Here is a 13,233-nt window from a genome sequence, read left to right as displayed (position 1 = left end):
ATCACTACTGTTTAGACTTGTTATTGTAGAAGTAGATTTCTGATTTAATTCGTCGTCCCTTGGATATGATCTCGGAATATTTCCCTGTGTTTCGTTGTACACATCTATATTACAATTTGACTCGTATACTTGTGAACACCGCTTACTTAATTTTATATATTTTTGGTGTGGTATTCTCTAATCAAACATTCACACTTTTGGCGACGGTCAAGTTGTTACTATTTCAATCTTTGGTTACTTTTGGTTGATCTAAACAACTCAATCATCTTAAAAAATTAGTAACATTGTCAAAACCTTTTTGGAAATCAACTTGTTATTTTAAAATGAAAATGGAGTCGCCACCAATCCTTTTTATTAGGTGTGATCGGGTCACCTCGAAACTTAATCATTTTAATAAAAGGTGTAGATTTAAAATGATAATTTTTGGTCTACGAAATCCAAGAAATGGGTTCGGGAGTCAGTTACGTACGAGGAAGGATTAGCACCCTCATAATGCCCAAAATTGGTACCTAGTTGATTACTTTATGTCTTAGTGTCGAGAATTGAGAATTCAAGGAAAATTTAAAATACGATCCCCTTCTTGCATGATTTGATTAAAATATCGCTAACTAAATTAAATTTTATGGAAAGGGCCTTCTTATTTCAAGTTAACCAAGAAAAAAAGATCATGTCCCGTAAGTTAGGGCACGATATCTTGAATCCTCGAAAACAAAAATACTCGTCATTTGATTATTACCTAAGTCCTACGTGTCTTGAATTTTAAATAGGATGTTTAGTTATTTCAATTCTAGAAAGAGGCCATACTCCGTAAGTTACGAGCACGACTCCTCAAATCCCAAAAATAACAAACATTGCCTCGGTTTTTATTATTTATTTTTATGTTCTTGCGCCGAAAAGCGGATGAATGTATGTAGACATAGTTACAATGCACAATGATGGAAAAATTATGATATTAACAAAATAACAACATAAATAATGAAATAAATTGACAATACTATAGTGAATACAATAATAAGAAATAATAATAATAAATATTCAATTAATAATACTATATGATAATAATGATAATAATAATGAAATAATATAAAAATATATGATAATTATATAATTACATAAAATATTAATATTTGAGCAAATTTTAGAAAAATAATATTAATTAGCAACGATAATCACTTAATAGTATTAATAGTATCAATAATTAAAAATAAAGGACCAAAATAAAATAATCGGGAAATTCATGGGAAAAATGTGGATAACATACATTATAAATTCTAGAAATTAAAAAAAAAGGAATAAAGGGGCTAACTTTAATAAATAAAAGATTGAATTAAATTTTTTTAAAAAATTAAAGCATGAATTGCAAAAAAAAGGGGGAAATAAAGGACTAAATTGAAAATATAACAAAATCTATAGCCTAAATTATAAGGAAACAAAACATAAATGATTAAATTAAAATGGGATAGAAAGGTACAGAGACTCAGAAGGTAATTATCCCAATCATATTTAGACGTGTCATTCCCTCAGTGGGTCTACAGCGGGTCAAGGGACTAACTTGCACAAGAATAAAATAAAAGGGGTAAAAATAAAATAGAATAAAAAGATGCAGGACGAAATTAAAAAGAGGCAAAAAAGTGGAAGGGCCAAAACAGTAAATAGCCCATCCCTTAAAAAACACGCAGATCTTGGGAGGGGTCAGGTAGGATATTCGAGTCGGCCCTAAAAGGACGTCATTTTAGACATTTTAAGCTACGCCCCAAAATGATGTCGCATAATGCCCCTATACAAGTAAAAAAAACTAAAAAAATATTTTTTCGACATGTTTTAAAAAAACCTCTTCTTCCGTTTTTTTTTTCTCTCAAAGCTTCCCTTCTCTCCGGCTATAGGGCCGTTGCACGTCCACCACGAGCACCGATCATCGGCGATGGCAACCATCACCTCCGATGGTCAAAAATTTCTAAAAAACCCTTTTTGCCCCTCTTGTCACGTGGAGCACAGATCTGGGGTTAAAATCGCCAAAAACTTAGCCAAAGTTCGGGTGAGAGCAAAGAAACCTTTCAGTTTCTCCCCTTTTTCGATGAGGCCCTCGACGGAACCCTAAAGGATTTTAAGGCTTTTTTAGTCGGAGACATGGGCATTATGATGGTGTGAGTATTACAGGTAAAAAACTTGAATATTTTGTTGTTTATTTTTCTCTTTTTATATTTTTTTCGAAATTTAAAAAGGCAAATAAAATAAAAAACTACATTCTTTAAACTTGTTTTTTTCTTTTTGTATTCTCTGTTGAATCTTTTTTTTTTGTTATAACCTATTTTCAGCTTTTATAGCAGAAATATATTACAAAATAATATTATATTTTTTATTCTTTTCTCTACTTCTTTGCCTCTTTTTCTCTATTTTTGTAAGTGGTGGTGGCAAGGACGAAAAAGTGTCAGGCCTCAGATGGCACGTCTGCTGACGTGGCGAGAGAGCGATGCTAAAGGGGACTTAGGGTTTTTTGTTTGTTTGTTTAGGTTTTAGGCTTGTAGGCTTTCGGCTGTTGGGTTATTGGGCTTTAGGGTTTAGGTTAGTAGATTGGGTCCTAGGCTTGTAATTTGGACTGTTAATGGACTTTTATTTATTTTTTATTTTAACTATTTTTTTGGTTTTTTTTTTTGGGTTTGGCCCGGACGAATTTGGCTTGTTACAGCTGCCCCTATTTGCTTATTATTGTGTAACAGGAAGAGAGCAAAGACCTTATAAGAGGACCAATTCTATTCGGTCCTGCTAAATCTTGACTTCTTTGGTGCTCATCTTTTTCAAGTAGTTCATTATTTCAACCCATTGGCTACTCTACTTCATTGTATCCGCTTCCCTACAACTTTAGGAAGGCATGATTTAGTGTTATAGTTTCATGTTGCTCTATTGCAACTTCAAAGAGATAAGATTTGTTGTTGTAGTTTTAATCTATTCCACTGCAACTTTAGGGATATAGGATTTGTAGCTTCATCTTGCTCTACTGTAACTTCAAGGAGATAAAGTTTGCCATTGTAATTTCATTCCAACCTATTGCAACTTCAGGGGTATAGGATTTGTATCTTTATCTTGCTCCACTACAACTTCAGGGAGATAAGATTCGCTATGGTAGCTTCATTCTAACCCACTGCAACTTCAGGGGTATAGGATTTGTAGCTTAATCTTGCTCCACTATAACTTTAGGGAGACAAGATTCACTATTGTAGCTTCATTCCAACCCATTGCAACTTCAGGGGTACAAGATTTGTAGCTTCATCTTGCTCTACTACAACTTCAGGGAGATAAGATTTGCTATTATAGCTTTAAGCTGACCTACTACAACTTTTGGGGTATAGGATTTGTAGCTTCATCTTTCTCAATTGCAACTTTAGGGAGATAAGATTTGTTATTGTAATTTCCTTTCAACCCACTGCAACTTCAGGGGTATAGGATTTGTAGTTTCATCTTACTCCATTGCAACTTCAGGGAGATAAGATTCACCATTGTAAATTTGATCTGATCTACTGCATCTTTAGGGATATGGGAGTCACTATTTCATTGAATTGTTACACCGTTCTCTAGGGAACATGACCTGTAGGATCTATTTCATAGGCTTATATTTACCAAGCAATTAGGATGTTATGATTAGAATGAATCAAGTGCTCCTATCTAGATGCATATGAATGTAACATGTCCTTTTTTAGAATGATTTTTTTTTCTTTTAACATTTAGGTCAATATTGCTCGTGGTTCGTCTCAGTTTTATCACTGATGTGTTACCACACCTTCCATTCAGGTCTAATATCTTTGAGAGAAAACTCGAAGAGATAGTCGCAATTTGGGCTATTTGTTTTAGGATCTTTCCAACTTTCAAATTTGGTTATTTCTAACTAGTGGTCCTATTTCAGGTCCCTATACTATTTAGAAATTTTCATCTTGTCCTCTTTCTTTTTTTAGGCAAAGTATTTATTAAATGACTCTAAATTCACAAGATTGGGCAGATCTTTTCCATCCATCTCGGTTAGAATTAATGCTCATCTAGAAAATGATTTGTTTATCACATAAGACCCTTCCCAATTCGGCATCCATTTTCCTCTGAAGTCTTTTTGCATGAGAAGGATCTTTTTCAACACTGGGTCCTCCTCATGAAATTCTTTGGGGCAAACATTTTTGTCATAAGATTGCATCATTCGTTTTTGGTACATTTGATCATGACAGATAGCTTTCGGCCTTTTCTCTTCGATCAAGTTCAACTGATCATATTGAGATTGGATCCATTCTACTTCATCTAACTTTAATTCTAATAAAACTCAGATAGAAGAAATCTCAACTTCAATGGGTAAAATCGCCTCCATTCCATAAACCAATGAGAAATGTGTTGCTCCAGTGGAGGTTCTGACGGATGTTTGATAAGCATAGAGGGCGAATGGTAATTTTTCATGCCAATCTTTATAAGTCTTTGTCATTTTCCCCACAATCTTCTTAATGTTCTTATTAGTTGCTTCTACTACACCATTCATTTTTGGGCGATATGGTGACGAGTTGTGATGTTTGATCTTGAATTGACTACAAACCCTCATTATCGTACTGTTGTTCAAATTCAATGCGTTGTTAGATATGATCCTTTTTGGCATTCCATACCGACATATGATCTCTTTCTTCAAGAATTTGCTAATTTCCAACTTTGTAACATTGGCATAAGAAGCGGCTTTTACCCACTTGGTAAAGTAGTAAATAACCATGAAGATGAATTGATGCCCATTTGAAGCCTTTGGCAAGATTGGCCCGATGACATCCATGAACCACATAGAGAAAAGCCACGGAGAAGTCATCATATGGAGAGGTGAATGAGGCACATGAATTTTATCCCCATAAATTTGACATTTATGACACCTATTGGCTTAATTAACACAGTCCCCTTCCATGGTGAACCAATAATATTCGAATCTCATAATTTGCCTGGGCATTGTGAAACCATTAGCATGTATTCCGCAAACACCCTTATGGACTTCTTCTAGGATTTTTTTGGCCTCAACAACATCTACACATCTCAGTAACACCTGATCCTTTCTTCTTTTGTATAGTATCTCCCCATCTAGGACATACTCATTGGCTAACCTTCTTAGTGTCCTTTTATCATTCTTGGTTGTCTGCTCAGGGTATTCACGATTCTTTACATATTGCAATATGTCATGGTACCAAGGGTGATCATCCCTTTCTTCTTCCTCGATGTTGTAACAATAGGCTGGAACCTCATAGATACTCATCTAGATAGGTTTTACACTGTCTTGTTTGCTCACTCTGACCATGGAGGCTAAGGTAGCCAAGGCATCGACCATCTGATTTTCATCTCGTGGGAGATAGCAAAGGTGATGTCATCAAACTCCTTAATTAACTCGAGAACCAACCTTCAATAATTAATCAGCTTGGAATCTCTTGTCTCTTATTCACTCTTGAGTTGATAGATTACTAGTATCGAATAACCGTATACTTTTAGCACTTTGATCTTGCATTCTATAGCCGGTCGTATTCCCATGATACATACTTCATATTCTTCTATGTTATTTGTACAGTTGAAATCAAGTTTACTAGTGAAAGGATAACGATCTCCGTCTAAGGATACTAGGACTGCCCCAATTTCGTTACCCATAGTATTTGAGACGCCATCAAAATTCAATTTTCAGGGATATTCTTTCAAAGCACTTTCTTCAGTGGTTGTAACATACATTAGATCTTTATTAGGAAAATCAAAATTTAGAGACTTGTAATCCTCTAAAGCTCTGCTAGCTAGGAAATCCGTTATTGCACTCCCCTTTACTGCATTCTAGTTTACATAGATTATATCAAATTCAGAGAGCAAAATTTGCCATCAAGCCATTCTTCCATTTAATGCGGTCGACTCCATCATGAATTCAAAGGGTCCAATTTTGAAATGAGTTAAGTCGTATGATAAAACATATATTGTCTTAGCCTCTAGGTGGTCCAGACTAAGGCACAACACAACTTCTCGATTGGCGAATATTTTGCGTCACATTCAGTGAACTTCTTACTGAGTTAATAGATTGCTCTTTCTTTCCTCCCTGACTCATTATGTTGGCCTAGTATGCATCCCATAGAATTTCCAAATACTACCAAGTATAGTATTGGTGGTTTATCTAGGGTAGGTGGCATTAGCATTAAGGCATTAGACAAGTAATGTTTAACCTTGTCGAAGGTCTTTTGGCATTCCTCACCCATACACTTGGATCATGTTTCTTAAGAAGACGGAATGTGAGATCAAATTTCTCGGTTAGTTGTGAAATGAACTGGGCAATATAATTTAATCTCCCTAAGAAGCCCTGAACCTCTTTTTGAGTACGCGAATGTGGTAACTCTTATGTGGCATTGAATTTATCCAGATCAATCTCGATCCCTTTCTTGCTGACTACAGATCCCAACAATTTGCCCGACGTGGCCCCGAAAGTGTATTTTGTTAGGTTCAGCTTCTGTTGGAATTTCCTTAACCTCAAGAACAGTTTCCTCAAGACTTTCACATGCTCTTTCTTTGTTCGGGATTTTGCAATCATATCATCAACATAAACCTCAATTTCTTTGTACAGCATATCATGAAACAAACTTACCATGATTCTTTAATATGTTGCTTTTGTATTTTTCAGTCCAAACGACATCACATTATAACAAAACGTTCCCCACATTATTACGAATGTGGTTTTCTCCATATCTTTTGGATGCATCTTTATCTAGTTATATCTAGAGAAACCATCCATGAAAGAGAATAGTGAATAACTTTCCGTGTTGTCTACTAAAGTATCGATGTGCGGTAACGAGAAATTGTCTTTCGGGCTGGCCTGGTTTAAATCTCTATAGTCTACACACATTTGCACTTTCTCATCTTTCTTAGGGACGAAGACTATATTGGCTACCCACTCTGAATATTTGACCACTTGTAGGAAGCCAGCGTCAAACTATTTCTTTATCTCTTCTTTTATTTTCAACAGTACATTTGGCCTCATCTTTTGAAGTTTTTGCTGAACTAACTTGCATCCTTTCTTTATGGGAAGCTAGTGTACCACGATATCAATATTTAGACCAAGCATATCCTAATATGACCATGTGAAGACGTCTTTGAATTCTTGGAGTAACTCAACGAGGCCTCGCTTTGTTTCTACAGTGATGCAAATTCTAATTTTCACCTCTTTCTTTTCTTGTTCATCCTTTAAGCTCATAATTTCCACTGACTCCTTGTGAGGTAGGATATGTTTCTCATCTTACTCTACCATCATTAACAAATAAGAAGACAAGTTACAATCTCGATCATCTTCAAAGTCTTGAGGTTTCTTTGGACACATATCCTACTCAAAAGGAGACTCCGAGTTAACAGCAATGTCACTCATATCATTGATATATAGAGACCTGTTATAGGAATAAAAAGAGACCCAAGGAACAAATGAATTTAAGAATGATTAACTGTGTGGTATAAGTATGAATGAAATGAAAAAAATGCTAGAATGTTTTCTAAGCGAGGACATAAAAATGCATTATTTTCATTGAAATAAAAATAATGAACATGTGCCTTTTCACAAAAGGATCCCTATTGCTCCCAGGCTTTAAAACAATATGTGTGTTCTAAGCATTACTCTAAAATAGTTTTAAAAACTACAGGGATCTCCTCCACAGTTCAGTTGTTCAGAACACTTCCGGGGATGTAGGGACAAATTCCTGATAGGTTTCTTCTTCAGTTCCCTCTTTAGAGGCACAAACATCTTTCCCTTCCAAACTCTTGATATCTTCAAATAATTCCAACTCTTTGTTGTCCATCAAGCTTTGTACTAGAATTCTAAACTTTGCACACTTTTGGATTTCATGACCTCCCGCAGCGTGAAACTTGCAATAGTTCTTTACTCCTTTTGGCACATTCTCTGAATTTAGAATAATCAAACCAACGTTTACCATTTTCTTTCAAACCCACTTTAAAGAAGATTTTACCTCCGTAATATTAGTTTTGGTCCTGTTTCTCTTATCTTCAATTATTGCATTTACTCCTTGGTCTAGGTGACTGGGTAGCAGATTTCCAGCCACATTAGGCCTTGAGGGGATCATCAAACTTTACAATTCTTATCGTGATAAATCTTTTGACCAGTTTCTTGAAGGTAGTGTAATTTTTGATCGAGTGTCCCATTATCCCTGCGTGATATTCGCATTGAGCATTTGCGTTATACCACTTTGGGAATAGGGGTTGCATTGGTTTCAGGTAAAATGGCGATACTACGTGAGCGTTAAATAAATTTTGGTATAGCTCTCCATATGTCATTAGGATAGGCATAAATGAGAGTTTTTCTGTGCTTGGCCTTGAATTGGATTCTTGCTTCGAAGAGCCTTGATGGTTGGCCGTCATGGTCCTAGGTTGCACCACTATGACTGACTTTGAATAACTCTTATTATATACGCTCGAAATGTTTACTTCATTTTTTTTCTTTCTTAGGGCAGACCTTTTAGCATTTTTCCTCGCATTTATCTTCTCACTCCTTATCACATTCTCAATCATCTCTCTAGAAATAACTATATTCAAGAAGCTTTTGGTTGCACTACCTAGCATATGATTGATGAATGAGGCCTTCAAGGTGTAGAAAAAAAGCATTGTCATTTCCTTTTCCAAAAGAGGTGGCTAAACTTGTGTTGCCACATCTCTCCACCTTTGTGTGTATTGCCTAAAGTTTTCATTTTGCTTCTTCATGTTCTGCAACGTAATTCTATCGGGCGTTATATTAGTCACATGATTGTATTGCTTCATGAATGCCTGCGCCAAATCTTTCCATGAATTGATCTTGGCACAGCTCAACTGATTGTATCATTTTGCGACTGACCCGGTCAAACTATCTTGGAAACAATGAATTAGCAATTGGTCGTTGTTGACGTAACTCATTATCCTTCAGCAAAACATCGTGATATGGGCCTTAGGGCAACTAGTCCCATTGTACTTATCGAATTCTATGGTTTTAAATTTTGGTGAGAGCACTAGATCCAAGACCAAACTCAACTCATTGGCACCAACTCCACAATGGTAATCAGCGCTCTCCATAGCTTTGAATTTTTCCTTTAGCTGTTTTGGAAGTTCTACTCTCGCCTTCTCTATTTTCGCCATGTCGTCCAAATCCGGAACAACGAGATTGGTTAGATTATCTCCAAGGTTGGAACCTTAACCCATTGGGTAATTCTCTGGTTCTGAGGTGCTAGCCTGGTATTGCTGGGGTAAAGCCCGAGGGGTATGTAGGGTCTTCGTTATCGTCCCCAGAGTTTACCGCAGTACTCTTCCCTTTTTCAACTCCTCTAGTCAGTAACTGGGTCAATTGGCTTATTATGTTTCTTTGGGACTCTTGTATTTGGTCCTTCATGTCTTGTTGCACCTTAGCTAAATTATCCTGCAACTACGCTTGCAACTGGTCTTACATGTCCTTCTGAATTTGTTCTAGTCTTTTTAACCTTTGATCCATGACTTTAGTTTTATCGCGGGTACCGTAGTGATTTTCAGTTAGCAGATTCTTGGTAATTTCCAGGGTAACTGTCATAATTTGATTAATTAGGGTCTATTTATGTAACGAAATGCATGTAATGAAATGTAATGCTAATGAATGGAAAAATGCATGCAAAAAAAAACATTAATTCTAGTTTAATTCCATTAGAATAACTTTACTAGAAAATATGTTTCTTTACATAAAGCGGATACATATACGACCTCACCTTAACACTCAAAACCTTAACTTTCCCAAGAAGCTAAGCTAATTTTCAGCCCCGATTCGACTTCAATTTATATTTCAGGCTTTGAACGGCTAGGGTTTATAAGTGGTCATCCACTTCTCGTATTTGGGCCATAGCTTTGCTCATAACATGGTCCATATCTATGACCTGCCCCTCTGAAAGGTTGTCACCTTTCTCTTGTTATCTTTTTCTTTGACCATATTTGCACGGTCGCATTGTACTCCACTTTATCAAGAAACCCATTTTCTATGGCAAGCTCTTTATTTAGCAATTGAACATGAATCAACACATTTCATCTAAGATAAAAATGCAATGCAACCACAACCAAAACAAAACGAAACAAGTCAATACACTTTGTTCAAAGTTAGAATACAAATTAGAGCAAAGAATAACAATTAAAATCATTTCTTCTTTGTAACCTATTATGGTAACTGCTAAAAGTCCGACATGGTTCTACCTAGGGTAGGCTATTAGAGTTCATTACATATGGTTTGGTTCTAGAGTAAAGGTACTTGAATTGACATATTCCTCGATCCTCACCCATTATAGGCTCCTACGGATTAAGTTCAGTTTAGGAGAATACATTGCCCGATGTTTGTATGGAGGTGAATACCTCACGAAGATATAAGTACGAATGTATCCCAAAAGCGATTCACTATCCTATACGAAGGTGAAGACCTCATGAAGGAATAGCTTCTCACTCCCACTTAAGAAGGTAAAATGGAATGATTATGCCATGCAATATGTGAAAACATACAAAGAGAAACTTTCAAACCAATAAAACATATGTATACAATCGCTATGTAATCCAAGATAACAAAGACATTATTTACCACCAAAATAAAACATGAATGATGAAATGCGAGGAAATGACTGTCAATTTAGAGCGAATTATCATTTTTTGACAAAAAGACCAAAAAGTAATCAACTCGCAGCTCGACTCTCTTGTCATTATATCCCTAGTAGAGTCGCCAAGTTGTTGAAACATTTTTTTAAAAATCGACTTGTTATTTTAAAACGAAAATAGAGTCGCCGCTAATCCTTTTTATTAGGTGTGATCAGGTCACCTCGAAACTTAATCATTTTAATAAAAAGGGTAGATTGAAAATGATAATTTTTAGTCTACAAAATCTAAGAAATGAGTTCGGGAGTCGGTTACGCACGAGGAAGGATTAGCACCCTTTTAACGCCCAAAATTGGTACCTAGTTAATTATTTGATGTCTTAGTGTCGAGAATTGAGAATTCAAATAAAATTTAAAATACAATCCCTTTCTTACATGATTTGATTAAAATATCGCTAACTAAATTAAATTTTATGGAAATGATCTTATTTCGAGTTAATCAAGAAAAAAATCATGTCTCGTAAGTTAGGGCACGATATCTCGAATCCTCAAAAACAAAAATACTCATCATTTGATTATTACCTAAGTTCTATGTGTCTTGAATTTTAGATAGGATGTTTGGTTATTTCGATTCTAGAAAGAGGCCATACTCCGTAAGTTAGGAGCACAACTCCTCGAATTCCAAAAATAAGAACATTGCCTCGGTTTTAATTTTTTTTATGCGCTTACGCCAAAAAGCGAATGAATGTATGTAGCAATAGTTACAATGCATGATGATGGAAAAATTATGATATTATTAAAATAACAACATAAATAATGAAATAAATTGATAATACTATAGTGAATACAATAATAAGAAATAATAATAACAATAAAAAATATTCAATTAATAATACTATATGATAATAATGATAATAATAATGAAATAATATAAAAATGTATGTTAATAATATAATTAAATAAAATATTGATATTTGAGCAAATTTTAACCAAAATAATTTTAATTAGCAACGATAATCAATTAATAGTATTAATACTATCAATAATTAAAAATAAATGACCAAACTAAAATAATCAGGAAATTCATGGGCAAAAATATAGATAATATACATTATAAATTCTAGAAATTAAAAAAAAGGAATAAAGGGGATAACTTTAATAAATATAGGATTGAATTAATTTTTTTAAAAAAATTAAAGCATGAATTGCAAAAATATAAATAAAGAAAAGGGTAATAAATAGACTTGATCATGGGTCGAGTCATCCGACCCGGCTCGAAGGCCCGCCCGAAATGTGGGAGGGTTTGGGCAAAAATATAAGCTCGAAAAATGGGCTTGGACAAAAAAATAAGGCCCGTTTAAAAAACACGCCGGGCCTTGGGTAAGACATTTTGGCCTGGGCCCAGCCCGACTCAACCCAAATTCACTAAAGGACAAAAAAAATTTGCTTTTTATTATTATTTTTGAATGTTATTTTCTTGTTGTTTTCTCCCTATTTTGCTACGATTTTACTATTATGTTGCTACTATTTTATTGTTATTGTTTGGATATTGTATAAAACTTATTTTATTATTAATTTTGTTATTATTTTAAAGGCATTTGTTAATTTTGTTATTATTTTAGAGGCATTTGCTTGTTAAGTTGCATTTATCTTAGTGTTATTTAAGTCTACATATTTTTTAAAATTTATTTTCAATTTGTTGAGAAATATTTAAAAATTATATAAAAATAATATAAAAATTAATACGGGCGGGCCGGGTCAAGCCCGAGTTTTATCATTTTATCTGGGTTGGGCTTGGGCAAAATTTTAGGCCCATTTTTCGGGTCGGGCCTAGTAAATTGGCTTGAATTTTTAGTTGAATCCAGCCTGGCCCATGAGCACCTCTAGTAATAAAGGACTAAAATGAAAATATAACAAAATTAAAAGCCTAAATTATAAGGAAACATAACATAAAGGATTAAATTAAAATGGGATAGAAAAATAAAGGGACTGAAAAGGAAATTATCCCAATCATATTTAGACTTGTCATTCCCTTAGTGAGTCCATAGTGGGTCAAGGGACTAAATTGCATAAGAATAAAATAAAAGGGGTAAAAATAAAATAGAATAAAAAGATGCAGGACGAAATTAAAAACAAGCAAAAAAGTGGAAGGGCCAAAACAACAAATATCCCCTCCCTTCAAAAGCACGTGGATCTTGGGAGGGGTCGGATCATATATTCGGGTTGGCCCCAAAATAACACCGTTTTGGACATTTTAAGCTATGCCCCAAAACGACATAAAACGATGTCGCATAATGCCCTTATATAAGTAAACAAAAAAAAATCATTTTTCAACCTGTTTAAAAAAAAACTCTTATTTTGTTTTTTTCTCCCTGAAAGCTTCCCTTCCTTCCGGCCATAGGACTATCGCACGTCCCCCGCGACCACCGGTCATCGACAATGGCAACCGCCGCCTCCGATGGCCGAAAATTTCCAAAAGACCCTTTTTACCCCTTCTATCACGTGGAACACAGATTTGGGGTAAAAATCCCGAAAAACTTAGCCAAAGTTTGGCCGAAAGCAGAGAAACCTTTCAGTGTCTTCCCTTTTCCGACGAGGTCCTCGACAGAACCCTAAGGGATTTTTAGGCTTCTCGAGTTGGAGA

Source organism: Gossypium hirsutum, chromosome D08 (genome assembly GCF_007990345.1).
Source record: "Gossypium hirsutum isolate 1008001.06 chromosome D08, Gossypium_hirsutum_v2.1, whole genome shotgun sequence".
NCBI lineage: Eukaryota > Viridiplantae > Streptophyta > Magnoliopsida > Malvales > Malvaceae > Gossypium > Gossypium hirsutum.
The sequence above is the reverse complement of the archived record's forward strand: the minus strand, read 5'-3'. Positions refer to the sequence as shown.